The following is a 27,413-nucleotide window of genomic DNA, read 5'->3' on the forward strand; positions in this document are numbered from 1 at the left end:
AAAAAATGCAAAACTCATACACAAATAGTTAGGGACAGAATGCAAAGAAATCCATGATATATAGAGAAAGTGCTCCAGAGAAACATCAGATGGGTTTTAGCGATCGCAACTGTGTGGTGAAGGAACAGAAAGCAGGTTTCGCCAACACAGCAATATTCTGGCTAAGGAGAATGCACAGACACAGGCCAGGAGAACCCCGATGTAGACTACCTAGCACGCTTATCCCGAGAAGGCAAAGAACAAGTGGGCAGCTTACTCCAGATGTGGCTGAGGAACAAACTGAGAAACTCAGGAAAGTAGATTCTCAAAACATTACGCCCAATGATTCCAATGTACATCCGAAGGGGGGAACCAAATGCCCTCTACACTGGTGTACTCCCTGAGAGGTGCTGACTCAGAAAAGAAACAGATTTCTAGAGAAAACAAATGACCAGGGGCATGTCTGTTCTGCAAAAAAAGGAGGGATCACAAAGCTCCCGCACTCACACACGGGTAAAATTACACTGTCAGGACTTACCTCCGGTTTGTCTTGGTTAGCTGCCTGGTTGGAGTCTCTCTCGGAATATAGGTTTGGACCTACACATTATTAAAAAGAAAGAAAGAGAAAAAGGAAACCATGAACATCGTGGGTCTTAGCATTTTGTTCTCGGGACGTTTCTGGATCGCAAGGGACACTGTGATATCTCCCACATCCAGGCCGGTGCATAAGCCAGCCTGACACCTGCCTCCTTATCCATGGCCACAAGAACACCCTGAGGCCGCTGGAACTCCTGCAATGCCAAATGCTCTACAGCCAAATGAAGTTGAGGTCTCTGCAGCTGGCACTTAGCAACCCACCTGCTGCAGCAGCATTGAGAAGCTGTCGAGAGAGTAGCACCTCTCTTCTTCCTGCTATTCTGCTCCTGCTTCCTGATTCTTCCTTCAATGAATACTGGCCAACACGAGACCCCACTGGGCAATACGTGTTCCTGGACTCTATGATCGGGAACTGCTCAGTGTCCGAGGACATCCATTCACACATCCCTCCTGGGAATACAACTCTTTGACCCTTCCCTTGCTTTCTCGGCTACTCACTCACACTGCAGCTCACTTGGTGCTCGCACCAAAGTGCTAGCTCTCCGACCTCTCAGCGTCCTCACTTGCTCAATCCTCTCCCGATTCACCAGACTCCACAATCCGTCAGTTCAGCCACTTGCCAACAGCCTTGTCCTAGAAGTCATGTTCATTTTGTACTTGACTGACACCGTGCTAAGCCTAGATCAATCCGGGGCTCACACATCACTTTACCTACACCTGAGCCACTTGGACAGCCAGAAGAGATGGAAAACTAAGAGCCCTCAAACTCCCCGCCCTGGGAAAATACACTCACTCACTCACTCACTCACTCATTCACTCATTCACTCACACACTCACTCACTCACTCACAACAGCCCACATCAATGACAACTGGAACCTGAACATTTCAACCTGATCATCTCCTTCAACATACTGCCAGCTTCTTAGTGCCTGGCCTTCCATCTGTTGACATGGAAGCAAGGTTCCTCCTCAACAACTGACAACATCCATCCTCCTGAAACGCACCTACACTCGCTATGTGGCCACTGAATGGTGAAGAGTGTGAGATGGCACATTTTGAATGCACAACGTGTCAGATGCTTCATATCCATTAAGTACACACTTCACCAACGTACTAATGGCCACCATGGGGACCACTGGCTGCTGCTCTCTTTTCTAATCCCGCTTCCTGCTTCCAAACCAGGAAAACCAGCAGAGGCGGGCCCAAGGCCAGCGGACCCTGCAAACACATGGCAAACTCGGAACACACTCCTGGTTCCCACCATCACAACGGCCTCGATTTGGCTGTGGTTTGTGTGGAGTCGGGCAGAGGATGCAAGCTCTCTTGGCACTTCTTTTCTCTGTGTGACTCTGCTACCTCTCCCCTAAACAGCAGCTACTCTCTAAAACACAAACACACACAAGAATCCAGAAACCCAACACACAGCCCACACACCCCTGCCGCCTCTTCCCTGTAGCCCTGCTTTTCAGGTAAAGAAAAATGAGCCTTACCGAATCCCCGATTTCCTAAACAAATATGCCATGGCTTGTCCAACGATACAGTGTGTGAACGTGCCCACTGCGATGCCATCACCTCTTACGCCATGCCATCGCAGCCATGGGCTCACTGATCCAAGGGTCCAAGATCACCTCTGACCCTCATGCTCACTCTCATAATGATTGTCCGTTAAATCATACAACCGACAGCAACACAACAGAAACCCAATATGGCCACCGGATCTCCGCATGCTTCCCACGCCAATAGACAGCCTTTCCCGAGGGAATCTCTTATCAATGTTTTCCTTGTCTTTCAAAAGTTCTTCCTCTTGTCCACTCACCACGGATACCCACATACCTAGACTGACCAACTTCAGACAGTGCCATGAGGCTGTTGAAGGAAATGAGTGACGGGAAAACAGTAGTTTGGCTCGGGACATCTTAGCCAAATGCACGTAGGACTGGCTGAAAGGTGGGCAAACACTTGGCTGCATCCAAAAGTGTATCTGAGAAAATCCCCCAGCCCCTTCCACAAAACTCATTTTCCTTGGCCTTCCATTTCCAAAGCACGGGCAGAAATGACATCAGACAAGACAGTTCACGGGCCTTGGCCCAGCATTTGTCACACGACCGTTCATTCTCCAGTCACCTGGTTCTTTGTGAATGGTAGGTGAGAAGAGTCAAGCAATCAATTTCCCCCAGCGCCACCCACCCCACAGCTTTCTCTTTCTTTGTTGCTTATCTCAAGTTACCCACAAAAGCCAAAAGAGTCAGGAAGAATGAGGCCAAACAGGATCGAAGCAGCCTTACACTCACTAGGTAGTACATAGACTAGGACTGTACAGCAGCTGCTCACGAAAGACCATTTCACCGAGTCCTTTTGTGGACAAGGGAAATCAGGATCATCTTCAGTAGCAGCCAGCATAATTGGTTTCTATCAACTAATAGAGAGTGAAATAATGCCCGTGTTAGTGTAAGAGGGAAAAAGGAAGCAAGTGGTTTTCTCAAGTATTACAATCTGTATGCAACTGCCCCTCATTCAGGTGATTCACGTTAAGGCTGTCTGTATGGCTGGCTGGCTCCCTTCCCAATCTGAAAAGTCACGCTTCATTCCCATGGCATTAGAGCCAAAATCTTTGGCTCTTGCTTACCCTCTTGTGACTAGATGAGCCACGGTCAAGTGAGCATCTCCTTCACGTGCAAAACTAGTGTTTCAACTCCGTAGCTTTCAAGGAAGAGGGGGAAAAATAGCCCTGACAAACCAAATCACATACCTCCTACACGCGGTGGTAGTGGCCCTAGGTCAGGAGCACCCGTAGGCAAAAATTTGCAAGGACGGGTGGCTGGCTGTGTTCCTGCAGGGGGGCGAGCGTGAGGAGGCCCTACCCTCCGGAATGGATTTGCAGGACCGGTTGGCCCTTGGGGTGGATGAGCCGAAGTTGTTGCTGCTTGGCCAGCACCTGGTTCTTTCCCCTCGCAGGGAACTGCTGATGCACTGATGGTGCTGCTCTGTAACAAAATCACATAAATCCGACATCACTAACAAGAAAAAAATGCAAAACTCATACACAAATAGTTAGGGACAGAATGCAAAGAAATCCATGATATATAGAGAAAGTGCTCCAGAGAAACATCAGATGGGTTTTAGCGATCGCAACTGTGTGGTGAAGGAACAGAAAGCAGGTTTCGCCAACACAGCAATATTCTGGCTAAGGAGAATGCACAGACACAGGCCAGGAGAACCCCGATGTAGACTACCTAGCACGCTTATCCCGAGAAGGCAAAGAACAAGTGGGCAGCTTACTCCAGATGTGGCTGAGGAACAAACTGAGAAACTCAGGAAAGTAGATTCTCAAAACATTACGCCCAATGATTCCAATGTACATCCGAAGGGGGGAACCAAATGCCCTCTACACTGGTGTACTCCCTGAGAGGTGCTGACTCAGAAAAGAAACAGATTTCTAGAGAAAACAAATGACCAGGGGCATGTCTGTTCTGCAAAAAAAGGAGGGATCACAAAGCTCCCGCACACACACGGGTAAAATTACACTGTCAGGACTTACCTCCGGTTTGTCTTGGTTAGCTGCCTGGTTGGAGTCTCTCTCGGAATATAGGTTTGGACCTACACATTATCAAAAAGAAAGAAAGAGAAAAAGGAAACCATGAACATCGTGGGTCTTAGCATTTTGTTCTCGGGACGTTTCTGGATCGCAAGGGACACTGTGATATCTCCCACATCCAGGTCGGTGCATAAGCCAGCCTGACACCTGCCTCCTTATCCATGGCCACAAGAACACCCTGAGGCCGCTGGAACTCCTGCAATGCCAAATGCTCTACAGCCAAATGAAGTTGAGGTCTCTGCAGCTGGCACTTAGCAACCCACCTGCTGCAGCAGCATTGAGAAGCTGTCGAGAGAGTAGCACCTCTCTTCTTCCTGCCATTCTGCTCCTGCTTCCTGATTCTTCCTTCAATGAATACTGGCCAACACGAGACCCCACTGGGCAATACGTGTTCCTGGACTCTATGATCGGGAACTGCTCAGCGTCCGAGGACATCCATTCACACATCCCTCCTGGGAATACAACTCTTTGACCCTTCCCTTGCTTTCTCGGCTACTCACTCACACTGCAGCTCACTTGGTGCTCGCACCAAAGTGCTAGCTCTCCGACCTCTCAGCGTCCTCACTTGCTCAATCCTCTCCCGATTCACCAGACTCCACAATCCGTCAGTTCAGCCACTTGCCAACAGCCTTGTCCTAGAAGTCATGTTCATTTTGTACTTGACTGACACCGTGCTAAGCCTAGATCAATCCGGGGCTCACACATCACTTTACCTACACCTGAGCCACTTGGACAGCCAGAAGAGATGGAAAACTAAGAGCCCTCAAACTCCCAGCCCTGGGAAAACACACTCACTCACTCACTCACTCACTCACTCACTCACTCACAACAGCCCACATCAATGACAACTGGAACCTGAACATTTCAACCTGATCATCTCCTTCAACATACTGCCAGCTTCGTAGTGCCTGGCCTTCCATCTGTTGACATGGAAGCAAGGCTCCTCCTCAACAACTGACAACATCCATCCTCCTGAAACGCACCTACACTCGCTATGTGGCCACTGAATGGTGAAGAGTGTGAGATGGCACATTTTGAATGCACAACGTGTCAGATGCTTCATATCCATTAAGTACACACTTCACCAACGTACTAATGGCCACCATGGGGACCACTGGCTGCTGCTCTCTTTTCTAATCCCGCTTCCTGCTTCCAAACCAGGAAAACCAGCAGAGGCGGGCCCAAGGCCAGCGGACCCTGCAAACACACGGCAAACTCGGAACACACTCCTGGTTCCCACCATCACAACGGCCTCGATTTGGCTCTGGTTTGTGTGGAGTCGGGCAGAGGATGCAAGCTCTCTTGGCACTTCTTTTCTCTGTGTGACTCTGCTACCTCTCCCCTAAACAGCAGCTACTCTCTAAAACACAAACACAAGTATCCAGAAACCCAACACGCAGCCCACACACCCCTGCCGCCTCTTCCCTGTAGCCCTGCTTTTCAGGTAAAGAAAAATGAGCCTTACCGAATCCCCGATTTCCTAAACAAATATGCCATGGCTTGTCCAACGATACAGTGTGTGAACGTGCCCACTGCGATGCCATCACCTCTTACGCCATGCCATCGCAGCCATGGGCTCACTGATCCAAGGGTCCAAGATCACCTCTGACCCTCATGCTCACTCTCATAATGATTGTCCGTTAAATCATACAACCGACAGCAACACAACAGAAACCCAATATGGCCACCGGATCTCCGCATGCTTCCCACGCCAATAGACAGCCTTTCCCGAGGGAATCTCTTATCAATGTTTTCCTTGTCTTTCAAAAGTTCTTCCTCTTGTCCACTCACCACGGATACCCACATACCTAGACTGACCAACTTCAGACAGTGCCATGAGGCTGTTGAAGGAAATGAGTGACGGGAAAACAGTAGTTTGGCTCGGGACATCTTAGCCAAATGCACGTAGGACTGGCTGAAAGGTGGGCAAACACTTGGCTGCATCCAAAAGTGTATCTGAAAAAATCCCCCAGCCCCTTCCACAAAACTCATTTTCCTTGGCCTTCCATTTCCAAAGCACGGGCAGAAATGACATCAGACAAGACAGTTCACGGGCCTTGGCCCAGCATTTGTCACACGACCGTTCATTCTCCAGTCACCTGGTTCTTTGTGAATGGTAGGTGAGAAGAGTCAAGCAATCAATTTCCCCCAGCGCCACCCACCCCACAGCTTTCTCTTTCTTTGTTGCTTATCTCAAGTTACCCACAAAAGCCAAAAGAGTCAGGAAGAATGAGGCCAAACAGGATCGAAGCAGCCTTACACTCACTAGGTAGTACATAGACTAGGACTGTACAGCAGCTGCTCACGAAAGACCATTTCACCGAGTCCTTTTGTGGACAAGGGAAATCAGGATCATCTTCAGTAGCAGCCAGCATAATTGGTTTCTATCAACCAATAGAGAGTGAAATAATGCCCGTGTTAGTGTAAGAGGGAAAAAGGAAGCAAGTGGTTTTCTCAAGTATTACAATCTGTATGCAACTGCCCCTCATTCAGGTGATTCACGTTAAGGCTGTCTGTATGGCTGGCTGGCTCCCTTCCCAATCTGAAAAGTCACGCTTCATTCCCATGGCATTAGAGCCAAAATCTTTGGCTCTTGCTTACCCTCTTGTGACTAGATGAGCCACGGTCAAGTGAGCATCTCCTTCACGTGCAAAACTAGTGTTTCAACTCCGTAGCTTTCAAGGAAGAGGGGGAAAAATAGCCCTGACAAACCAAATCACATACCTCCTACACGCGGTGGTAGTGGCCCTAGGTCAGGAGCACCCGTAGGCAAACATTTGCAAGGACGGGTGGCTGGCTGTGTTCCTGCAGGGGGGCGAGCGTGAGGAGGCCCTACCCTCCGGAATGGATTTGCAGGACCGGTTGGCCCTTGGGGTGGATGAGCCGAAGTTGTTGCTGCTTGGCCAGCACCTGGTTCTTTCCCCTCGCAGGGAACTGCTGATGCACTGATGGTGCTGCTCTGTAACAAAATCACATAAATCCGACATCACTAACAAGAAAAAAATGCAAAACTCATACACAAATAGTTAGGGACAGAATGCAAAGAAATCCATGATATATAGAGAAAGTGCTCCAGAGAAACATCAGATGGGTTTTAGCGATCGCAACTGTGTGGTGAAGGAACAGAAAGCAGGTTTCGCCAACACAGCAATATTCTGGCTAAGGAGAATGCACAGACACAGGCCAGGAGAACCCCGATGTAGACTACCTAGCACGCTTATCCCGAGAAGGCAAAGAACAAGTGGGCAGCTTACTCCAGATGTGGCTGAGGAACAAACTGAGAAACTCAGGAAAGTAGATTCTCAAAACATTACGCCCAATGATTCCAATGTACATCCGAAGGGGGGAACCAAATGCCCTCTACACTGGTGTACTCCCTGAGAGGTGCTGACTCAGAAAAGAAACAGATTTCTAGAGAAAACAAATGACCAGGGGCATGTCTGTTCTGCAAAAAAAGGAGGGATCACAAAGCTCCCGCACTCACACACGGGTAAAATTACACTGTCAGGACTTACCTCCGGTTTGTCTTGGTTAGCTGCCTGGTTGGAGTCTCTCTCGGAATATAGGTTTGGACCTACACATTATCAAAAAGAAAGAAAGAGAAAAAGGAAACCATGAACATCGTGGGTCTTAGCATTTTGTTCTCGGGACGTTTCTGGATCGCAAGGGACACTGTGATATCTCCCACATCCAGGTCGGTGCATAAGCCAGCCTGACACCTGCCTCCTTATCCATGGCCACAAGAACACCCTGAGGCCGCTGGAACTCCTGCAATGCCAAATGCTCTACAGCCAAATGAAGTTGAGGTCTCTGCAGCTGGCACTTAGCAACCCACCTGCTGCAGCAGCATTGAGAAGCTGTCGAGAGAGTAGCACCTCTCTTCTTCCTGCCATTCTGCTCCTGCTTCCTGATTCTTCCTTCAATGAATACTGGCCAACACGAGACCCCACTGGGCAATACGTGTTCCTGGACTCTATGATCGGGAACTGCTCAGCGTCCGAGGACATCCATTCACACATCCCTCCTGGGAATACAACTCTTTGACCCTTCCCTTGCTTTCTCGGCTACTCACTCACACTGCAGCTCACTTGGTGCTCGCACCAAAGTGCTAGCTCTCCGACCTCTCAGCGTCCTCACTTGCTCAATCCTCTCCCGATTCACCAGACTCCACAATCCGTCAGTTCAGCCACTTGCCAACAGCCTTGTCCTAGAAGTCATGTTCATTTTGTACTTGACTGACACCGTGCTAAGCCTAGATCAATCCGGGGCTCACACATCACTTTACCTACACCTGAGCCACTTGGACAGCCAGAAGAGATGGAAAACTAAGAGCCCTCAAACTCCCCGCCCTGGGAAAACACACTCACTCACTCACTCACTCACTCATTCACTCACTCACTCACTCACTCACTCACTCAAACAGCCCACATCAATGACAACTGGAACCTGAACATTTCAACCTGATCATCTCCTTCAACATACTGCCAGCTTCGTAGTGCCTGGCCTTCCATCTGTTGACATGGAAGCAAGGCTCCTCCTCAACAACTGACAACATCCATCCTCCTGAAACGCACCTACACTCGCTATGTGGCCACTGAATGGTGAAGAGTGTGAGATGGCACATTTTGAATGCACAACGTGTCAGATGCTTCATATCCATTAAGTACACACTTCACCAACGTACTAATGGCCACCATGGGGACCACTGGCTGCTGCTCTCTTTTCTAATCCCGCTTCCTGCTTCCAAACCAGGAAAACCAGCAGAGGCGGGCCCAAGGCCAGCGGACCCTGCAAACACACGGCAAACTCGGAACACACTCCTGGTTCCCACCATCACAACGGCCTCGATTTGGCTGTGGTTTGTGTGGAGTCGGGCAGAGGATGCAAGCTCTCTTGGCACTTCTTTTCTCTGTGTGACTCTGCTACCTCTCCCCTAAACAGCAGCTACTCTCTAAAACACAAACACAAGTATCCAGAAACCCAACACGCAGCCCACACACCCCTGCCGCCTCTTCCCTGTAGCCCTGCTTTTCAGGTAAAGAAAAATGAGCCTTACCGAATCCCCGATTTCCTAAACAAATATGCCATGGCTTGTCCAACGATACAGTGTGTGAACGTGCCCACTGCGATGCCATCACCTCTTACGCCATGCCATCGCAGCCATGGGCTCACTGATCCAAGGGTCCAAGATCACCTCTGACCCTCATGCTCACTCTCATAATGATTGTCCGTTAAATCATACAACCGACAGCAACACAACAGAAACCCAATATGGCCACCGGATCTCCGCATGCTTCCCACGCCAATAGACAGCCTTTCCCGAGGGAATCTCTTATCAATGTTTTCCTTGTCTTTCAAAAGTTCTTCCTCTTGTCCACTCACCACGGATACCCACATACCTAGACTGACCAACTTCAGACAGTGCCATGAGGCTGTTGAAGGAAATGAGTGACGGGAAAACAGTAGTTTGGCTCGGGACATCTTAGCCAAATGCACGTAGGACTGGCTGAAAGGTGGGCAAACACTTGGCTGCATCCAAAAGTGTATCTGAAAAAATCCCCCAGCCCCTTCCACAAAACTCATTTTCCTTGGCCTTCCATTTCCAAAGCACGGGCAGAAATGACATCAGACAAGACAGTTCACGGGCCTTGGCCCAGCATTTGTCACACGACCGTTCATTCTCCAGTCACCTGGTTCTTTGTGAATGGTAGGTGAGAAGAGTCAAGCAATCAATTTCCCCCAGCGCCACCCACCCCACAGCTTTCTCTTTCTTTGTTGCTTATCTCAAGTTACCCACAAAAGCCAAAAGAGTCAGGAAGAATGAGGCCAAACAGGATCGAAGCAGCCTTACACTCACTAGGTAGTACATAGACTAGGACTGTACAGCAGCTGCTCACGAAAGACCATTTCACCGAGTCCTTTTGTGGACAAGGGAAATCAGGATCATCTTCAGTAGCAGCCAGCATAATTGGTTTCTATCAACCAATAGAGAGTGAAATAATGCCCGTGTTAGTGTAAGAGGGAAAAAGGAAGCAAGTGGTTTTCTCAAGTATTACAATCTGTATGCAACTGCCCCTCATTCAGGTGATTCACGTTAAGGCTGTCTGTATGGCTGGCTGGCTCCCTTCCCAATCTGAAAAGTCACGCTTCATTCCCATGGCATTAGAGCCAAAATCTTTGGCTCTTGCTTACCCTCTTGTGACTAGATGAGCCACGGTCAAGTGAGCATCTCCTTCACGTGCAAAACTAGTGTTTCAACTCCGTAGCTTTCAAGGAAGAGGGGGAAAAATAGCCCTGACAAACCAAATCACATACCTCCTACACGCGGTGGTAGTGGCCCTAGGTCAGGAGCACCCGTAGGCAAAAATTTGCAAGGACGGGTGGCTGGCTGTGTTCCTGCAGGGGGGCGAGCGTGAGGAGGCCCTACCCTCCGGAATGGATTTGCAGGACCGGTTGGCCCTTGGGGTGGATGAGCCGAAGTTGTTGCTGCTTGGCCAGCACCTGGTTCTTTCCCCTCGCAGGGAACTGCTGATGCACTGATGGTGCTGCTCTGTAACAAAATCACATAAATCCGACATCACTAACAAGAAAAAAATGCAAAACTCATACACAAATAGTTAGGGACAGAATGCAAAGAAATCCATGATATATAGAGAAAGTGCTCCAGAGAAACATCAGATGGGTTTTAGCGATCGCAACTGTGTGGTGAAGGAACAGAAAGCAGGTTTCGCCAACACAGCAATATTCTGGCTAAGGAGAATGCACAGACACAGGCCAGGAGAACCCCGATGTAGACTACCTAGCACGCTTATCCCGAGAAGGCAAAGAACAAGTGGGCAGCTTACTCCAGATGTGGCTGAGGAACAAACTGAGAAACTCAGGAAAGTAGATTCTCAAAACATTACGCCCAATGATTCCAATGTACATCCGAAGGGGGGAACCAAATGCCCTCTACACTGGTGTACTCCCTGAGAGGTGCTGACTCAGAAAAGAAACAGATTTCTAGAGAAAACAAATGACCAGGGGCATGTCTGTTCTGCAAAAAAAGGAGGGATCACAAAGCTCCCGCACACACACGGGTAAAATTACACTGTCAGGACTTACCTCCGGTTTGTCTTGGTTAGCTGCCTGGTTGGAGTCTCTCTCGGAATATAGGTTTGGACCTACACATTATCAAAAAGAAAGAAAGAGAAAAAGGAAACCATGAACATCGTGGGTCTTAGCATTTTGTTCTCGGGACGTTTCTGGATCGCAAGGGACACTGTGATATCTCCCACATCCAGGTCGGTGCATAAGCCAGCCTGACACCTGCCTCCTTATCCATGGCCACAAGAACACCCTGAGGCCGCTGGAACTCCTGCAATGCCAAATGCTCTACAGCCAAATGAAGTTGAGGTCTCTGCAGGTGGCACTTAGCAACCCACCTGCTGCAGCAGCATTGAGAAGCTGTCGAGAGAGTAGCACCTCTCTTCTTCCTGCCATTCTGCTCCTGCTTCCTGATTCTTCCTTCAATGAATACTGGCCAACACGAGACCCCACTGGGCAATACGTGTTCCTGGACTCTATGATCGGGAACTGCTCAGCGTCCGAGGACATCCATTCACACATCCCTCCTGGGAATACAACTCTTTGACCCTTCCCTTGCTTTCTCGGCTACTCACTCACACTGCAGCTCACTTGGTGCTCGCACCAAAGTGCTAGCTCTCCGACCTCTCAGCGTCCTCACTTGCTCAATCCTCTCCCGATTCACCAGACTCCACAATCCGTCAGTTCAGCCACTTGCCAACAGCCTTGTCCTAGAAGTCATGTTCATTTTGTACTTGACTGACACTGTGCTAAGCCTAGATCAATCCGGGGCTCACACATCACTTTACCTACACCTGAGCCACTTGGACAGCCAGAAGAGATGGAAAACTAAGAGCCCTCAAACTCCCCGCCCTGGGAAAACACACTCACTCACTCACTCACTCACTCACTCACAACAGCCCACATCAATGACAACTGGAACCTGAACATTTCAACCTGATCATCTCCTTCAACATACTGCCAGCTTCGTAGTGCCTGGCCTTCCATCTGGTGACATGGAAGCAAGGCTCCTCCTCAACAACTGACAACATCCATCCTCCTGAAACGCACCTACACTTGCTCTGTGGCCACTGAATGGTGAAGAGTGTGAGATGGCACATTTTGAATGCACAACGTGTCAGATGCTTCATATCCATTAAGTACACACTTCACCAACGTATTAATGGCCACCATGGGGACCACTGGCTGCTGCTCTCTTTTCTAATCCCGCTTCCTGCTTCCAAACCAGGAAAACCAGCAGAGGCGGGCCCAAGGCCAGCGGACCCTGCAAACACACGGCAAACTCGGAACACACTCCTGGTTCCCACCATCACAACGGCCTCGATTTGGCTGTGGTTTGTGTGGAGTCGGGCAGAGGATGCAAGCTCTCTTGGCACTTCTTTTCTCTGTGTGACTCTGCTACCTCTCCCCTAAACAGCAGCTACTCTCTAAAACACAAACAAACACAAGTATCCAGAAACCCAACACGCAGCCCACACACCCCTGCCGCCTCTTCCCTGTAGCCCTGCTTTTCAGGTAAAGAAAAATGAGCCTTACCGAATCCCTGATTTCCTAAACAAATATGCCATGGCTTGTCCAACGATACAGTGTGTGAACGTGCCCACTGTGATGCCATCACCTCTTACGCCATGCCATCGCAGCCATGGGCACACTGATCCAAGGGTCCAAGATCACCTCTGACCCTCATGCTCACTCTCATAATGATTGTCCGTTAAATCATACAACCGACAGCAACACAACAGAAACCCAATATGGCCACCGGATCTCTGCATGCTTCCCACACCAATAGACAGCCTTTCCCGAGGGAATCTCTTATCAATGTTTTCCTTGTCTTTCAAAAGTTCTTCCTCTTGTCCACTCACCACGGATACCCACATACCTAGACTGACCAACTTCAGACAGTGCCATGAGGCTGTTGAAGGAAATGAGTGACGGGAAAACAGTAGTTTGGCTCGGGACATCTTAGCCAAATGCACGTAGGACTGGCTGAAAGGTGGGCAAACACTTGGCTGCATCCAAAAGTGTATCTGAAAAAATCCCCCAGCCCCTTCCACAAAACTCATTTTCCTTGGCCTTCCATTTCCAAAGCACGGGCAGAAATGACATCAGACAAGACAGTTCACGGGCCTTGGCCCAGCATTTGTCACACGACCGTTCATTCTCCAGTCACCTGGTTCTTTGTGAATGGTAGGTGAGAAGAGTCAAGCAATCAATTTCCCCCAGCGCCACCCACCCCACAGCTTTCTCTTTGTTTGTTGCTTATCTCAAGTTACCCACAAAAGCCAAGAGAGTCAGGAAGAATGAGGCCAAACAGGATCGAAGCAGCCTTACACTCACTAGATAGTAAATAGACTAGGACTGTACAGCAGCTGCTCACGAAAGACCATTTCACCGAGTCCTTTTGTGGACAAGGGAAATCAGGATCATCTTCAGTAGCAGCCAGCATAATTGGTTTCTATCAACTAATAGAGAGTGAAATAATGCCCGTGTTAGTGTAAGAGGGAAAAAGGAAGCAAGTGGTTTTCTCAAGTATTACAATCTGTATGCAACTGCCCCTCATTCAGGTGATTCACGTTAAGGCTGTCTGTATGGCTGGCTGGCTCCCTTCCCAATCTGAAAAGTCACGCTTCATTCCCATGGCATTAGAGCCAAAATCTTTGGCTCTTGCTTACCCTCTTGTGACTAGATGAGCCACGGTCAAGTGAGCATCTCCTTCACGTACAAAAGTAGTGTTTCAACTCCGTAGCTTTCAAGGAAGAGGGGGGAAAAATAGCCCTGACAAACCAAATCACATACCTCCTACACGCGGTGGTAGTGGCCCTAGGTCAGGAGCACCCGTAGGCAAAAATTTGCAAGGACGGGTGGCTGGCTGTGTTCCTGCAGGGGGGCGAGCGTGAGGAGGCCCTACCCTCCGGAATGGATTTGCAGGACCGGTTGGCCCTTGGGGTGGATGAGCCGAAGTTGTTGCTGCTTGGCCAGCACCTGGTTCTTTCCCCTCGCAGGGAACTGCTGATGCACCTATGGTGCTGCTCTGTAACAAAATCACATAAATCCGACATCACTAACAAGAAAAAAATGCAAAACTCATACACAAATAGTTAGGGACAGAATGCAAAGAAATCCATGATATATAGAGAAAGTGCTCCAGAGAAACATCAGATGGGTTTTAGCGATCGCAACTGTGTGGTGAAGGAACAGAAAGCAGGTTTCGCCAACACAGCAATATTCTGGCTAAGGAGAATGCACAGACACAGGCCAGGAGAACCCCGATGTAGACTACCTAGCACGCTTATCCCGAGAAGGCAAAGAACAAGTGGGCAGCTTACTCCAGATGTGGCTGAGGAACAAACTGAGAAACTCAGGAAAGTAGATTCTCAAAACATTACGCCCAATGATTCCAATGTACATCCGAAGGGGGGAACCAAATGCCCTCTACACTGGTGTACTCCCTGAGAGGTGCTGACTCAGAAAAGAAACAGATTTCTAGAGAAAACAAATGACCAGGGGCATGTCTGTTCTGCAAAAAAAGGAGGGATCACAAAGCTCCCGCACTCACACACGGGTAAAATTACACTGTCAGGACTTACCTCCGGTTTGTCTTGGTTAGCTGCCTGGTTGGAGTCTCTCTCGGAATATAGGTTTGGACCTACACATTATTAAAAAGAAAGAAAGAGAAAAAGGAAACCATGAACATCGTGGGTCTTAGCATTTTGTTCTCGGGACGTTTCTGGATCGCAAGGGACACTGTGATATCTCCCACATCCAGGCCGGTGCATAAGCCAGCCTGACACCTGCCTCCTTATCCATGGCCACAAGAACACCCTGAGGCCGCTGGAACTCCTGCAATGCCAAATGCTCTACAGCCAAATGAAGTTGAGGTCTCTGCAGCTGGCACTTAGCAACCCACCTGCTGCAGCAGCATTGAGAAGCTGTCGAGAGAGTAGCACCTCTCTTCTTCCTGCTATTCTGCTCCTGCTTCCTGATTCTTCCTTCAATGAATACTGGCCAACACGAGACCCCACTGGGCAATACGTGTTCCTGGACTCTATGATCGGGAACTGCTCAGTGTCCGAGGACATCCATTCACACATCCCTCCTGGGAATACAACTCTTTGACCCTTCCCTTGCTTTCTCGGCTACTCACTCACACTGCAGCTCACTTGGTGCTCGCACCAAAGTGCTAGCTCTCCGACCTCTCAGCGTCCTCACTTGCTCAATCCTCTCCCGATTCACCAGACTCCACAATCCGTCAGTTCAGCCACTTGCCAACAGCCTTGTCCTAGAAGTCATGTTCATTTTGTACTTGACTGACACCGTGCTAAGCCTAGATCAATCCGGGGCTCACACATCACTTTACCTACACCTGAGCCACTTGGACAGCCAGAAGAGATGGAAAACTAAGAGCCCTCAAACTCCCCGCCATGGGAAAATACACTCACTCACTCACTCACTCACTCATTCACTCATTCACTCACACACTCACTCACTCACTCACAACAGCCCACATCAATGACAACTGGAACCTGAACATTTCAACCTGATCATCTCCTTCAACATACTGCCAGCTTCTTAGTGCCTGGCCTTCCATCTGTTGACATGGAAGCAAGGTTCCTCCTCAACAACTGACAACATCCATCCTCCTGAAACGCACCTACACTCGCTATGTGGCCACTGAATGGTGAAGAGTGTGAGATGGCACATTTTGAATGCACAACGTGTCAGATGCTTCATATCCATTAAGTACACACTTCACCAACGTACTAATGGCCACCATGGGGACCACTGGCTGCTGCTCTCTTTTCTAATCCCGCTTCCTGCTTCCAAACCAGGAAAACCAGCAGAGGCGGGCCCAAGGCCAGCGGACCCTGCAAACACATGGCAAACTCGGAACACACTCCTGGTTCCCACCATCACAACGGCCTCGATTTGGCTGTGGTTTGTGTGGAGTCGGGCAGAGGATGCAAGCTCTCTTGGCACTTCTTTTCTCTGTGTGACTCTGCTACCTCTCCCCTAAACAGCAGCTACTCTCTAAAACACAAACACACACAAGAATCCAGAAACCCAACACACAGCCCACACACCCCTGCCGCCTCTTCCCTGTAGCCCTGCTTTTCAGGTAAAGAAAAATGAGCCTTACCGAATCCCCGATTTCCTAAACAAATATGCCATGGCTTGTCCAACGATACAGTGTGTGAACGTGCCCACTGCGATGCCATCACCTCTTACGCCATGCCATCGCAGCCATGGGCTCACTGATCCAAGGGTCCAAGATCACCTCTGACCCTCATGCTCACTCTCATAATGATTGTCCGTTAAATCATACAACCGACAGCAACACAACAGAAACCCAATATGGCCACCGGATCTCCGCATGCTTCCCACGCCAATAGACAGCCTTTCCCGAGGGAATCTCTTATCAATGTTTTCCTTGTCTTTCAAAAGTTCTTCCTCTTGTCCACTCACCACGGATACCCACATACCTAGACTGACCAACTTCAGACAGTGCCATGAGGCTGTTGAAGGAAATGAGTGACGGGAAAACAGTAGTTTGGCTCGGGACATCTTAGCCAAATGCACGTAGGACTGGCTGAAAGGTGGGCAAACACTTGGCTGCATCCAAAAGTGTATCTGAGAAAATCCCCCAGCCCCTTCCACAAAACTCATTTTCCTTGGCCTTCCATTTCCAAAGCACGGGCAGAAATGACATCAGACAAGACAGTTCACGGGCCTTGGCCCAGCATTTGTCACACGACCGTTCATTCTCCAGTCACCTGGTTCTTTGTGAATGGTAGGTGAGAAGAGTCAAGCAATCAATTTCCCCCAGCGCCACCCACCCCACAGCTTTCTCTTTCTTTGTTGCTTATCTCAAGTTACCCACAAAAGCCAAAAGAGTCAGGAAGAATGAGGCCAAACAGGATCGAAGCAGCCTTACACTCACTAGGTAGTACATAGACTAGGACTGTACAGCAGCTGCTCACGAAAGACCATTTCACCGAGTCCTTTTGTGGACAAGGGAAATCAGGATCATCTTCAGTAGCAGCCAGCATAATTGGTTTCTATCAACTAATAGAGAGTGAAATAATGCCCGTGTTAGTGTAAGAGGGAAAAAGGAAGCAAGTGGTTTTCTCAAGTATTACAATCTGTATGCAACTGCCCCTCATTCAGGTGATTCACGTTAAGGCTGTCTGTATGGCTGGCTGGCTCCCTTCCCAATCTGAAAAGTCACGCTTCATTCCCATGGCATTAGAGCCAAAATCTTTGGCTCTTGCTTACCCTCTTGTGACTAGATGAGCCACGGTCAAGTGAGCATCTCCTTCACGTGCAAAACTAGTGTTTCAACTCCGTAGCTTTCAAGGAAGAGGGGGAAAAATAGCCCTGACAAACCAAATCACATACCTCCTACACGCGGTGGTAGTGGCCCTAGGTCAGGAGCACCCGTAGGCAAAAATTTGCAAGGACGGGTGGCTGGCTGTGTTCCTGCAGGGGGGCGAGCGTGAGGAGGCCCTACCCTCCGGAATGGATTTGCAGGACCGGTTGGCCCTTGGGGTGGATGAGCCGAAGTTGTTGCTGCTTGGCCAGCACCTGGTTCTTTCCCCTCGCAGGGAACTGCTGATGCACTGATGGTGCTGCTCTGTAACAAAATCACATAAATCCGACATCACTAACAAGAAAAAAATGCAAAACTCATACACAAATAGTTAGGGACAGAATGCAAAGAAATCCATGATATATAGAGAAAGTGCTCCAGAGAAACATCAGATGGGTTTTAGCGATCGCAACTGTGTGGTGAAGGAACAGAAAGCAGGTTTCGCCAACACAGCAATATTCTGGCTAAGGAGAATGCACAGACACAGGCCAGGAGAACCCCGATGTAGACTACCTAGCACGCTTATCCCGAGAAGGCAAAGAACAAGTGGGCAGCTTACTCCAGATGTGGCTGAGGAACAAACTGAGAAACTCAGGAAAGTAGATTCTCAAAACATTACGCCCAATGATTCCAATGTACATCCGAAGGGGGGAACCAAATGCCCTCTACACTGGTGTACTCCCTGAGAGGTGCTGACTCAGAAAAGAAACAGATTTCTAGAGAAAACAAATGACCAGGGGCATGTCTGTTCTGCAAAAAAAGGAGGGATCACAAAGCTCCCGCACACACACGGGTAAAATTACACTGTCAGGACTTACCTCCGGTTTGTCTTGGTTAGCTGCCTGGTTGGAGTCTCTCTCGGAATATAGGTTTGGACCTACACATTATCAAAAAGAAAGAAAGAGAAAAAGGAAACCATGAACATCGTGGGTCTTAGCATTTTGTTCTCGGGACGTTTCTGGATCGCAAGGGACACTGTGATATCTCCCACATCCAGGTCGGTGCATAAGCCAGCCTGACACCTGCCTCCTTATCCATGGCCACAAGAACACCCTGAGGCCGCTGGAACTCCTGCAATGCCAAATGCTCTACAGCCAAATGAAGTTGAGGTCTCTGCAGCTGGCACTTAGCAACCCACCTGCTGCAGCAGCATTGAGAAGCTGTCGAGAGAGTAGCACCTCTCTTCTTCCTGCCATTCTGCTCCTGCTTCCTGATTCTTCCTTCAATGAATACTGGCCAACACGAGACCCCACTGGGCAATACGTGTTCCTGGACTCTATGATCGGGAACTGCTCAGCGTCCGAGGACATCCATTCACACATCCCTCCTGGGAATACAACTCTTTGACCCTTCCCTTGCTTTCTCGGCTACTCACTCACACTGCAGCTCACTTGGTGCTCGCACCAAAGTGCTAGCTCTCCGACCTCTCAGCGTCCTCACTTGCTCAATCCTCTCCCGATTCACCAGACTCCACAATCCGTCAGTTCAGCCACTTGCCAACAGCCTTGTCCTAGAAGTCATGTTCATTTTGTACTTGACTGACACCGTGCTAAGCCTAGATCAATCCGGGGCTCACACATCACTTTACCTACACCTGAGCCACTTGGACAGCCAGAAGAGATGGAAAACTAAGAGCCCTCAAACTCCCAGCCCTGGGAAAACACACTCACTCACTCACTCACTCACTCACTCACTCACTCACAACAGCCCACATCAATGACAACTGGAACCTGAACATTTCAACCTGATCATCTCCTTCAACATACTGCCAGCTTCGTAGTGCCTGGCCTTCCATCTGTTGACATGGAAGCAAGGCTCCTCCTCAACAACTGACAACATCCATCCTCCTGAAACGCACCTACACTCGCTATGTGGCCACTGAATGGTGAAGAGTGTGAGATGGCACATTTTGAATGCACAACGTGTCAGATGCTTCATATCCATTAAGTACACACTTCACCAACGTACTAATGGCCACCATGGGGACCACTGGCTGCTGCTCTCTTTTCTAATCCCGCTTCCTGCTTCCAAACCAGGAAAACCAGCAGAGGCGGGCCCAAGGCCAGCGGACCCTGCAAACACATGGCAAACTCGGAACACACTCCTGGTTCCCACCATCACAACGGCCTCGATTTGGCTGTGGTTTGTGTGGAGTCGGGCAGAGGATGCAAGCTCTCTTGGCACTTCTTTTCTCTGTGTGACTCTGCTACCTCTCCCCTAAACAGCAGCTACTCTCTAAAACACAAACACACACAAGAATCCAGAAACCCAACACACAGCCCACACACCCCTGCCGCCTCTTCCCTGTAGCCCTGCTTTTCAGGTAAAGAAAAATGAGCCTTACCGAATCCCCGATTTCCTAAACAAATATGCCATGGCTTGTCCAACGATACAGTGTGTGAACGTGCCCACTGCGATGCCATCACCTCTTACGCCATGCCATCGCAGCCATGGGCTCACTGATCCAAGGGTCCAAGATCACCTCTGACCCTCATGCTCACTCTCATAATGATTGTCCGTTAAATCATACAACCGACAGCAACACAACAGAAACCCAATATGGCCACCGGATCTCCGCATGCTTCCCACGCCAATAGACAGCCTTTCCCGAGGGAATCTCTTATCAATGTTTTCCTTGTCTTTCAAAAGTTCTTCCTCTTGTCCACTCACCACGGATACCCACATACCTAGACTGACCAACTTCAGACAGTGCCATGAGGCTGTTGAAGGAAATGAGTGACGGGAAAACAGTAGTTTGGCTCGGGACATCTTAGCCAAATGCACGTAGGACTGGCTGAAAGGTGGGCAAACACTTGGCTGCATCCAAAAGTGTATCTGAGAAAATCCCCCAGCCCCTTCCACAAAACTCATTTTCCTTGGCCTTCCATTTCCAAAGCACGGGCAGAAATGACATCAGACAAGACAGTTCACGGGCCTTGGCCCAGCATTTGTCACACGACCGTTCATTCTCCAGTCACCTGGTTCTTTGTGAATGGTAGGTGAGAAGAGTCAAGCAATCAATTTCCCCCAGCGCCACCCACCCCACAGCTTTCTCTTTCTTTGTTGCTTATCTCAAGTTACCCACAAAAGCCAAAAGAGTCAGGAAGAATGAGGCCAAACAGGATCGAAGCAGCCTTACACTCACTAGGTAGTACATAGACTAGGACTGTACAGCAGCTGCTCACGAAAGACCATTTCACCGAGTCCTTTTGTGGACAAGGGAAATCAGGATCATCTTCAGTAGCAGCCAGCATAATTGGTTTCTATCAACTAATAGAGAGTGAAATAATGCCCGTGTTAGTGTAAGAGGGAAAAAGGAAGCAAGTGGTTTTCTCAAGTATTACAATCTGTATGCAACTGCCCCTCATTCAGGTGATTCACGTTAAGGCTGTCTGTATGGCTGGCTGGCTCCCTTCCCAATCTGAAAAGTCACGCTTCATTCCCATGGCATTAGAGCCAAAATCTTTGGCTCTTGCTTACCCTCTTGTGACTAGATGAGCCACGGTCAAGTGAGCATCTCCTTCACGTGCAAAACTAGTGTTTCAACTCCGTAGCTTTCAAGGAAGAGGGGGAAAAATAGCCCTGACAAACCAAATCACATACCTCCTACACGCGGTGGTAGTGGCCCTAGGTCAGGAGCACCCGTAGGCAAAAATTTGCAAGGACGGGTGGCTGGCTGTGTTCCTGCAGGGGGGCGAGCGTGAGGAGGCCCTACCCTCCGGAATGGATTTGCAGGACCGGTTGGCCCTTGGGGTGGATGAGCCGAAGTTGTTGCTGCTTGGCCAGCACCTGGTTCTTTCCCCTCGCAGGGAACTGCTGATGCACTGATGGTGCTGCTCTGTAACAAAATCACATAAATCCGACATCACTAACAAGAAAAAAATGCAAAACTCATACACAAATAGTTAGGGACAGAATGCAAAGAAATCCATGATATATAGAGAAAGTGCTCCAGAGAAACATCAGATGGGTTTTAGCGATCGCAACTGTGTGGTGAAGGAACAGAAAGCAGGTTTCGCCAACACAGCAATATTCTGGCTAAGGAGAATGCACAGACACAGGCCAGGAGAACCCCGATGTAGACTACCTAGCACGCTTATCCCGAGAAGGCAAAGAACAAGTGGGCAGCTTACTCCAGATGTGGCTGAGGAACAAACTGAGAAACTCAGGAAAGTAGATTCTCAAAACATTACGCCCAATGATTCCAATGTACATCCGAAGGGGGGAACCAAATGCCCTCTACACTGGTGTACTCCCTGAGAGGTGCTGACTCAGAAAAGAAACAGATTTCTAGAGAAAACAAATGACCAGGGGCATGTCTGTTCTGCAAAAAAAGGAGGGATCACAAAGCTCCCGCACACACACGGGTAAAATTACACTGTCAGGACTTACCTCCGGTTTGTCTTGGTTAGCTGCCTGGTTGGAGTCTCTCTCGGAATATAGGTTTGGACCTACACATTATCAAAAAGAAAGAAAGAGAAAAAGGAAACCATGAACATCGTGGGTCTTAGCATTTTGTTCTCGGGACGTTTCTGGATCGCAAGGGACACTGTGATATCTCCCACATCCAGGTCGGTGCATAAGCCAGCCTGACACCTGCCTCCTTATCCATGGCCACAAGAACACCCTGAGGCCGCTGGAACTCCTGCAATGCCAAATGCTCTACAGCCAAATGAAGTTGAGGTCTCTGCAGCTGGCACTTAGCAACCCACCTGCTGCAGCAGCATTGAGAAGCTGTCGAGAGAGTAGCACCTCTCTTCTTCCTGCCATTCTGCTCCTGCTTCCTGATTCTTCCTTCAATGAATACTGGCCAACACGAGACCCCACTGGGCAATACGTGTTCCTGGACTCTATGATCGGGAACTGCTCAGCGTCCGAGGACATCCATTCACACATCCCTCCTGGGAATACAACTCTTTGACCCTTCCCTTGCTTTCTCGGCTACTCACTCACACTGCAGCTCACTTGGTGCTCGCACCAAAGTGCTAGCTCTCCGACCTCTCAGCGTCCTCACTTGCTCAATCCTCTCCCGATTCACCAGACTCCACAATCCGTCAGTTCAGCCACTTGCCAACAGCCTTGTCCTAGAAGTCATGTTCATTTTGTACTTGACTGACACCGTGCTAAGCCTAGATCAATCCGGGGCTCACACATCACTTTACCTACACCTGAGCCACTTGGACAGCCAGAAGAGATGGAAAACTAAGAGCCCTCAAACTCCCAGCCCTGGGAAAACACACTCACTCACTCACTCACTCACTCACTCACTCACAACAGCCCACATCAATGACAACTGGAACCTGAACATTTCAACCTGATCATCTCCTTCAACATACTGCCAGCTTCGTAGTGCCTGGCCTTCCATCTGTTGACATGGAAGCAAGGCTCCTCCTCAACAACTGACAACATCCATCCTCCTGAAACGCACCTACACTCGCTATGTGGCCACTGAATGGTGAAGAGTGTGAGATGGCACATTTTGAATGCACAACGTGTCAGATGCTTCATATCCATTAAGTACACACTTCACCAACGTACTAATGGCCACCATGGGGACCACTGGCTGCTGCTCTCTTTTCTAATCCCGCTTCCTGCTTCCAAACCAGGAAAACCAGCAGAGGCGGGCCCAAGGCCAGCGGACCCTGCAAACACACGGCAAACTCGGAACACACTCCTGGTTCCCACCATCACAACGGCCTCGATTTGGCTGTGGTTTGTGTGGAGTCGGGCAGAGGATGCAAGCTCTCTTGGCACTTCTTTTCTCTGTGTGACTCTGCTACCTCTCCCCTAAACAGCAGCTACTCTCTAAAACACAAACAAACACAAGTATCCAGAAACCCAACACGCAGCCCACACACCCCTGCCGCCTCTTCCCTGTAGCCCTGCTTTTCAGGTAAAGAAAAATGAGCCTTACCGAATCCCCGATTTCCTAAACAAATATGCCATGGCTTGTCCAACGATACAGTGTGTGAACGTGCCCACTGCGATGCCATCACCTCTTACGCCATGCCATCGCAGCCATGGGCTCACTGATCCAAGGGTCCAAGATCACCTCTGACCCTCATGCTCACTCTCATAATGATTGTCCGTTAAATCATACAACCGACAGCAACACAACAGAAACCCAATATGGCCACCGGATCTCCGCATGCTTCCCACGCCAATAGACAGCCTTTCCCGAGGGAATCTCTTATCAATGTTTTCCTTGTCTTTCAAAAGTTCTTCCTCTTGTCCACTCACCACGGATACCCACATACCTAGACTGACCAACTTCAGACAGTGCCATGAGGCTGTTGAAGGAAATGAGTGACGGGAAAACAGTAGTTTGGCTCGGGACATCTTAGCCAAATGCACGTAGGACTGGCTGAAAGGTGGGCAAACACTTGGCTGCATCCAAAAGTGTATCTGAAAAAATCCCCCAGCCCCTTCCACAAAACTCATTTTCCTTGGCCTTCCATTTCCAAAGCACGGGCAGAAATGACATCAGACAAGACAGTTCACGGGCCTTGGCCCAGCATTTGTCACACGACCGTTCATTCTCCAGTCACCTGGTTCTTTGTGAATGGTAGGTGAGAAGAGTCAAGCAATCAATTTCCCCCAGCGCCACCCACCCCACAGCTTTCTCTTTCTTTGTTGCTTATCTCAAGTTACCCACAAAAGCCAAAAGAGTCAGGAAGAATGAGGCCAAACAGGATCGAAGCAGCCTTACACTCACTAGGTAGTACATAGACTAGGACTGTACAGCAGCTGCTCACGAAAGACCATTTCACCGAGTCCTTTTGTGGACAAGGGAAATCAGGATCATCTTCAGTAGCAGCCAGCATAATTGGTTTCTATCAACCAATAGAGAGTGAAATAATGCCCGTGTTAGTGTAAGAGGGAAAAAGGAAGCAAGTGGTTTTCTCAAGTATTACAATCTGTATGCAACTGCCCCTCATTCAGGTGATTCACGTTAAGGCTGTCTGTATGGCTGGCTGGCTCCCTTCCCAATCTGAAAAGTCACGCTTCATTCCCATGGCATTAGAGCCAAAATCTTTGGCTCTTGCTTACCCTCTTGTGACTAGATGAGCCACGGTCAAGTGAGCATCTCCTTCACGTGCAAAACTAGTGTTTCAACTCCGTAGCTTTCAAGGAAGAGGGGGAAAAATAGCCCTGACAAACCAAATCACATACCTCCTACATGCGGTGGTAGTGGCCCTAGGTCAGGAGCACCCGTAGGCAAACATTTGCAAGGACGGGTGGCTGGCTGTGTTCCTGCAGGGGGGCGAGCGTGAGGAGGCCCTACCCTCCGGAATGGATTTGCAGGACCGGTTGGCCCTTGGGGTGGATGAGCCGAAGTTGTTGCTGCTTGGCCAGCACCTGGTTCTTTCCCCTCGCAGGGAACTGCTGATGCACTGATGGTGCTGCTCTGTAACAAAATCACATAAATCCGACATCACTAACAAGAAAAAAATGCAAAACTCATACACAAATAGTTAGGGACAGAATGCAAAGAAATCCATGATATATAGAGAAAGTGCTCCAGAGAAACATCAGATGGGTTTTAGCGATCGCAACTGTGTGGTGAAGGAACAGAAAGCAGGTTTCGCCAACACAGCAATATTCTGGCTAAGGAGAATGCACAGACACAGGCCAGGAGAACCCCGATGTAGACTACCTAGCACGCTTATCCCGAGAAGGCAAAGAACAAGTGGGCAGCTTACTCCAGATGTGGCTGAGGAACAAACTGAGAAACTCAGGAAAGTAGATTCTCAAAACATTACGCCCAATGATTCCAATGTACATCCGAAGGGGGGAACCAAATGCCCTCTACACTGGTGTACTCCCTGAGAGGTGCTGACTCAGAAAAGAAACAGATTTCTAGAGAAAACAAATGACCAGGGGCATGTCTGTTCTGCAAAAAAAGGAGGGATCACAAAGCTCCCGCACACACACGGGTAAAATTACACTGTCAGGACTTACCTCCAGTTTGTCTTGGTTAGCTGCCTGGTTGGAGTCTCTCTCGGAATATAGGTTTGGACCTACACATTATCAAAAAGAAAGAAAGAGAAAAAGGAAACCATGAACATCGTGGGTCTTAGCATTTTGTTCTCGGGACGTTTCTGGATCGCAAGGGACACTGTGATATCTCCCACATCCAGGTCGGTGCATAAGCCAGCCTGACACCTGCCTCCTTATCCATGGCCACAAGAACACCCTGAGGCCGCTGGAACTCCTGCAATGCCAAATGCTCTACAGCCAAATGAAGTTGAGGTCTCTGCAGCTGGCACTTAGCAACCCACCTGCTGCAGCAGCATTGAGAAGCTGTCGAGAGAGTAGCACCTCTCTTCTTCCTGCCATTCTGCTCCTGCTTCCTGATTCTTCCTTCAATGAATACTGGCCAACACGAGACCCCACTGGGCAATACGTGTTCCTGGACTCTATGATCGGGAACTGCTCAGCGTCCGAGGACATCCATTCACACATCCCTCCTGGGAATACAACTCTTTGACCCTTCCCTTGCTTTCTCGGCTACTCACTCACACTGCAGCTCACTTGGTGCTCGCACCAAAGTGCTAGCTCTCCGACCTCTCAGCGTCCTCACTTGCTCAATCCTCTCCCGATTCACCAGACTCCACAATCCGTCAGTTCAGCCACTTGCCAACAGCCTTGTCCTAGAAGTCATGTTCATTTTGTACTTGACTGACACCGTGCTAAGCCTAGATCAATCCGGGGCTCACACATCACTTTACCTACACCTGAGCCACTTGGACAGCCAGAAGAGATGGAAAACTAAGAGCCCTCAAACTCCCCGCCCTGGGAAAACACACTCACTCACTCACTCACTCACTCATTCACTCACTCACTCACTCACTCACTCACTCAAACAGCCCACATCAATGACAACTGGAACCTGAACATTTCAACCTGATCATCTCCTTCAACATACTGCCAGCTTCGTAGTGCCTGGCCTTCCATCTGTTGACATGGAAGCAAGGCTCCTCCTCAACAACTGACAACATCCATCCTCCTGAAACGCACCTACACTCGCTATGTGGCCACTGAATGGTGAAGAGTGTGAGATGGCACATTTTGAATGCACAACGTGTCAGATGCTTCATATCCATTAAGTACACACTTCACCAACGTACTAATGGCCACCATGGGGACCACTGGCTGCTGCTCTCTTTTCTAATCCCGCTTCCTGCTTCCAAACCAGGAAAACCAGCAGAGGCGGGCCCAAGGCCAGCGGACCCTGCAAACACACGGCAAACTCGGAACACACTCCTGGTTCCCACCATCACAACGGCCTCGATTTGGCTGTGGTTTGTGTGGAGTCGGGCAGAGGATGCAAGCTCTCTTGGCACTTCTTTTCTCTGTGTGACTCTGCTACCTCTCCCCTAAACAGCAGCTACTCTCTAAAACACAAACACAAGTATCCAGAAACCCAACACGCAGCCCACACACCCCTGCCGCCTCTTCCCTGTAGCCCTGCTTTTCAGGTAAAGAAAAATGAGCCTTACCGAATCCCCGATTTCCTAAACAAATATGCCATGGCTTGTCCAACGATACAGTGTGTGAACGTGCCCACTGCGATGCCATCACCTCTTACGCCATGCCATCGCAGCCATGGGCTCACTGATCCAAGGGTCCAAGATCACCTCTGACCCTCATGCTCACTCTCATAATGATTGTCCGTTAAATCATACAACCGACAGCAACACAACAGAAACCCAATATGGCCACCGGATCTCCGCATGCTTCCCACGCCAATAGACAGCCTTTCCCGAGGGAATCTCTTATCAATG

This window comes from Ochotona princeps, chromosome 8 (genome assembly GCF_030435755.1).
Source record: "Ochotona princeps isolate mOchPri1 chromosome 8, mOchPri1.hap1, whole genome shotgun sequence".
In the NCBI taxonomy this organism is placed as follows: domain Eukaryota; kingdom Metazoa; phylum Chordata; class Mammalia; order Lagomorpha; family Ochotonidae; genus Ochotona; species Ochotona princeps.